General features: G+C 38.0%; 1 pseudogene; it reads left to right on the top strand.

The window, feature by feature from the left end:
* The first annotated feature begins 565 nt into the window (after positions 1–565).
* Positions 566–6,150, top strand: LOC131548926 (UDP-glucuronosyltransferase 1A4-like; annotated as a pseudogene).
* The last annotated feature ends 5 nt before the right edge of the window (positions 6,151–6,155 follow it).

Here is a 6,155-nt window from a genome sequence, read left to right as displayed (position 1 = left end):
GTTCCAGGATCAACAAAACATGTTGATCTAGGAATATGCCTTACTCTGCAAAATCAGGATGTCTCATCCCTAGTAAAAAAAAAAATAATAATAATTAAAATATTTATTTCATAATAAGTGTAGTTCAAATCTATGAACATATTTTCTAACATATCACTTGAGACTTACTGATATAAAAATTATAATTCAACTTTATTTGCAGTACTACTTGTGCACAATGCACATTTCTTAATGTTAAGCCTAAAATGATGTTTAATGTCCCTATTAATGAGGATTGTGATCTTTGAATAATATAAGTCTTTAAATGCAATAGTTCCGCTTTAGCCCAATCAAATATACTTCAGTGTATCTTTAGTTGGGCCTCAGCACTACTTTCACACAATTAAATTGCATTAAGTACGAAATTAGTTGTTCAAATTTAGCAGACTTTAAGTATACCAGTTTAGTATTCCAAAAGTACAATTGCCGGGTTTTTTTTTTTAAGTGCATAAATATGTAAATGTATTTGTAGTATACTTAGCATGAAATAAATGTATTTCAAATACATTTTAGTATATTTATTTTTCACTAGGGATTACGATACCCTGCAAACTACACTTGACCACCATAGCCCGGACACCGCGTCTTACAACCCTCGTTTCTTCACACAGACCTCAGACCGTATGTCTTTTCATCATTGTGTTCTTACATTCCAGTGAGCACCTTGTAGCCTTTGCTCTGCAGACTGAAGTATTGGTTCACTCGGAAGTCAAGGCTGAGATGATCTTCAGTCTTCTTTAGGGGGTTCAAAGATTATTCTTTGGGTTAAGAAGCCATTGCTTGGTTAGGATGACAAACTGGAAAACGGGCACTTTAGGAAATCCATAAATCAGCTGAATCTCTACTATGTGAATTTGTGATGCAGCTTGTTTGTATCTTTAAACATAGTATCAGTATAAACAACTTGAAGCACTGCCAATAATATAGTTCTGTTTACACTGGAGTTATTGTAATAATTAACCAGCAAAGTCTGCCTGCAACTGGCAAACTCTGTAAAATATTAAGTTATGCTTGTTTTTGTTGTACAAGGTGTTGTTTTTTCTTGTGCATGCTTGTTAATGGATTTTGCTGGGTAAATGTGTTTTAGAATTTAAAAAAGTCCCTCCCACATGATGTGTCTAGCCACTAAAATGCTGGAAAGCAGTCTTACTTTCTATCTGATTGTAAATTGCAAAAGCAACCAGTTGATATATTTGCACATAGTAGGACAGACAGACATATAGAGGTAAAGGTTCACATCGCCAGATTTTTTGGAAATCTGTTTTTGCGACAAAGATGCACTGCAGAGTACTTATATGTCTAGTGATCAGTATAGTCTGTTCTGCAGCTCTGGAGCAGGGTAGGAGCAGTTGGACTGGGAAGCTTTTAGTGGTGCCCATGGATGGAAGTCACTGGACAGGGGTGAAGGCTGTGGCAGAAGAGATGGGACGTAGAGGACACACCGTGATTGTGGTGATTCCAGAGATCAGCATGCGCTTGGGTCCAGGCAAACATTACATCACAAAGACGTTTCCGGGCACATATGGGAAAGATTTAATCGACAAAATGATTGTGGAACATATTCATGAGTCAGGGCAGTCACTACTGAAGAGTGTGACTTCAATGGTGGCCCATTTGAGAACGATTATTAACTATGTGACCTCTACAGCTGAAAGTTTGTTCAATAACCAGGAGCTTATAGATTTTCTGAGAGAGCAAAACTTTGATGCCGTTTTAACTGATCCTGCTATAATCTATCCGTACCTGCGGTGTACATGTTAAGGGGAATGCTGTGTGGCCTTGATGCTGCGACCACAGCCTGTCCAGGCCCTCCTTCATATGTCCCACGTTTCCATACACGGAACTCAGACCGCATGTCTTTTGATGAGCGTGTGGTGAATGTTTTTGTGAGCATGCTGGAACCACTGATATGTAAGGTTACATTTTGGCCATTTAAGGAAATTGCGTTTAACTTCCTTCAGAGAGATGTGAGCCTGATTGAGATCCTGAGCACTGGAGCTGTCTGGTTGATGCGGTATAATTTCAGTCTGGAGTTACCCAAAACCCTGATGCCCAACATGCAGCTCATAGGAGGAATTAATTGTGAAATTAGGAACCCACTGAAAAAGGTTAGCATCATTTTTATAACTCACTACATGATACCCAAGGCACAGAGTATCAAGTATACTAGATATCCAAAACAAATCTATACTATATGACTCAAAACAGATTGATGAGGTGATAAAAAGTTCAACTTTTCAGGCCATGATAAATATTTTAAAATGTAAAGTGGTGAACTTGTATTGTGTGATTAAACAAAGGACTTTTCAAAAGTCACTACATTATCTGCAGGTAAACCCAGGCTGAAAACAGTGACAAAAGTCCTGGGAAAAAGAAACAAAAGACAAATTAGAGACTATATCTACTGTAGATAATTTATTGCCAGGGTCATTTTGGGTGAACCTAATTTTGTAGCAACATTCTTGACAACCAATGAGAATCTAAGGATTTGGTGTTAATGTTAGTGGTAATTTTAGGAATGGTTCAGGGGCTCGTACACCCCCTTTTTTATCAACCTATCATTTTCCTGTTCTTTAAGGGTTAGGTTATGGATAGGTGTGGAGATAAGGGTTTTTAATATTCTAATCATAATATTGTATCATATTCCTAAAGGGTTGGGTTATGGTTTGAGTAGGGATAAGGGTTAGAAGGTTTTTTTAGTTAGTTTGTTTTTATTTTGGAATATACTATTGTTTTATTACCATCAAATCATGTTGACCCAAGAATAAGCCTTAATTAAGATGTTACTTGTGATTTTTTTTTTTTTTCCAAACCCCTCCTTTGCGTGTTGCTAATCTGTGGTGATTGTTCCGATTAGTCGATTTCATTTCCATTTCATCATGCCTGTAATATCAAATAAATCAGCATTTGTGAGCGCAGTGCTGCTTTGTGAACAGCCATTACTGGGGAAACGGCTATTTTTACCGCTCCAAAAGCGGCACCTAGTGGCAAAGAATGAATTTGCATTTTCATTCAAACCAATGTGAAAATCGACTGATGTTTTTATGCAGCAAACACGCAGAGCCGTAAATGTGAACCGGTATAGCCTATATATTTCACGGGAGAAGCCCCGCCACACATAGTGTTATATAAAGTGTACGCATATGCATGATGATTTTTTTTTTTTTTTTTTTTTCTGGTTATTTGTATTTTGGTAACACATTGAACTGTACCTGGCATTTAATTAATGTCAACTCTTTGTTTGTGAATTTCATTATTGCAGGTTTTAAAGGAGACCTATTATGCCTCTTTTTATAATATGTAATATTAGTCTCAGGTGTCCCCAGATTGTGTCTTTGAAGTTTCAGCTCAAATAACCCACAGATGATGTATTATATCAGTTTGAAAGTGGCTATCTTCAGTGGAAGCAGAAATGCTGTTTTTGTGCATTTCTCTTTAAATGCAAATGAGCTGCTGCTCTCTGCCCCTTTTTCAGGAAAGGGCTGTGCCTTTACAGCTCATACCTCAGATACTCAGTCAAAACCAAACAGATGTTTTTTGGCAATCATGTCTATTACGCTGAAATCATGTGTTTTAAACCATATAAGTTTAAACTTCTGAGATACGGTTTTCAGAGTGCACACATCCGATACACGCGCACAGAAAGCGGCACATTGCATGTGAGTACTAAACTAAGTTCTCTTCCATGTCTTATTGCACTTAAACTGTCAAATGCACCAAGTTTGTTGAAAACACACATGAGTTACAAAAACACAGTCGGATATGTCTGTGAAGGTAAACAGTGTTAACTGGCAGGCATTTTTGATTTAGTCTTTATCTTGATACGAAAATGCTTAATAGTCTTAGTCACATTTTAGTCATTTGAGTCTTTCATAGTTTTAGTCAATGAAAAGTCATTGCACATTTATTTTGTCAACTTTTAGTCATTACTTTTAGTCAAACTGCAGTTACCAGCATTTATTTTGGTAGCTATTTTATATGTAGTCTTCAAACAAAAATAGTCATTAATCCTTCTCACTTTAGATCAAATCAATTAAGTTTATAAGAAATTTGAATCAAGGATTGAATTTGGAAAAACTGGAATAAATTTTCATTTTTTTGGTAGAGATACAAATTAAACTCATTTTTCAGATACAGTAAGTTTACTTAAGTATACATTTATTTAACATCTTTTGTTGGTTAACATTGATGACACAGATAGGTATTTAATTAGGAATGCTGTCCCTTTAAGACGGAAGGCATGCATGTAATACTGACAAACATTCAGTTTTCATCCACGTGTTTCACGTTCACTTAAGCCAGGGGTCACCACACTCAGTCCTGGAGGGCCGGTGTCCTGCAGAGTTTAGCTCCAACTTGCCTCAACACACCTGCCTTGAAGTTTCAAGTATACCAAGCAAGACCTTGATTAGCTGCCTCAGGTGTGTTTGATTAGGGTTGGAGCTAAACTCTGCAGGACACCAGCCCTCCAGGAACAAGTTTGGTGACCTGATCGCACGCTGTATGAGAACTGAAGAAGTGGAGCGTGCGAGAGAGAGCACTTCTATCAGCGCGATTCCGCTTATCTCGCCTTCACTAACTTTAAGTTAATTGACAACGAATTGTGACTCCCGGGAAAAACGGGACGTCTGGTCACTCTATCCCAAGCGGCAACCTCCCGGTCTCCATCTTGAAACCAACACGGAAGTGACTTAAACTGCAATTCATCGACTGGCCGCTAGAGACTGGCTCCAAAAGGGAGTCAGTCCCATATCTCTCCATGTTAAAATGCCCAACTTTACAGCAGAGAAAAAATGTTTACAGCCTGGTACAAAAAGTGGTTTTGGTCTATATAGCTAATTTTGCCCTTAATGACAACTCTGAGGGGGGTGAATTTTTAAAATTTTTTTATAACTCATTCGTTTAAATTATATTAAGCCTTAAAGTTCTGCATAATTAAGGGCGTGGACACTTGAGTGACAGGCGGATTGCTGCTGCTGTTACCACCGTCGTGCTAGGCGGGTGTGGTTTCAGCAACCAGCTCCACCCACGTCCCGCCTTTTTGCCCATTTTCGATTATCCGGGAGTGATGCGCTGCCAAGATGGCGACAGCCGTCTCCGCGCACTGAGCTTCAAAAATGCTCTTCAGAAACCTACGGATGACATCACAGACACTGCATCCATGTTTTTTTAAAGAGAGCAGTGGATTTTAAAATTTTTAAAAACTCTGCACATATTCTATAGTCAACTCAAAGGTCAAAGCTGAGGTCAGGGGCGGACTGTGGTCAAAAAGTGGCCCTGGACTTTTTGCCACAGATCGGCCCACCAAACCTGGTCTGCAACACACCGCTCCACACATTAACTCCCTGGCATACGTTTTTTGCATTCCTGAAAATTAATGTATTTCGTTTAACATTATTTTTTTTATTTTTTTTAATCGTAAACGGTTGGCAAATATTGCTGAATTGTCTCGTCATGTTTAGCATCTTACCTCAGCTTGCATTCAAGTCACGCTCTTGGCAGCTCAGTGTCTGTGAACAGTAAATCCTGCCAGTAAAAACTCCCGGTGCTCCAGATGGCCAGTCCACCACTGGCTAAGGTGATCTTCAGTCTTCTTAAGGGAGAACAAAGAGTAGGCCTATCCTTTGGTTTGAGAGGCTACTGCTTGCTTAGGATACAAATTAATGTCTAGTGAAAAACGCTCTGAGAAATTAATTAATCTGCTAAATTTGTACTACATGTATATGGTATGCAGTTTGGTTGCATCTTTGGACATAGTTCAGATATCAACAACACTGCCAATGACTTTTTTTTTTATATACAGATGAAATGATCCAGAAATGACTGCATGCTGTCAGGCAGATTAAATACCGTATTGTCCCGAATATAAGACGACCCTGATTATAAGACGACCCCCCTTTTTCCAGATGTACCTGTTGGAAAAAGGCTTTTTGAAAACCAAATCTTGTTTTTTTTTTTTTTTTTTTCTCTCTCTGTAAAACACATTTATTCTCAAATTATTTTCATATTGCATATTTTTCCAATTCTAATTTTTGTTTTGAAAGTATGGTAAATACTGGTAAAATGTATCAACAATGACATTGGAAAATTTTGATATACCATTGAAATAACAGGTA

Source organism: Onychostoma macrolepis, chromosome 11 (assembly GCF_012432095.1).
Source record: "Onychostoma macrolepis isolate SWU-2019 chromosome 11, ASM1243209v1, whole genome shotgun sequence".
Lineage (NCBI taxonomy): Eukaryota > Metazoa > Chordata > Actinopteri > Cypriniformes > Cyprinidae > Onychostoma > Onychostoma macrolepis.
Note: the sequence above shows the minus strand (reverse complement) of the source record. Positions and strands in the feature narration are given on the sequence as shown.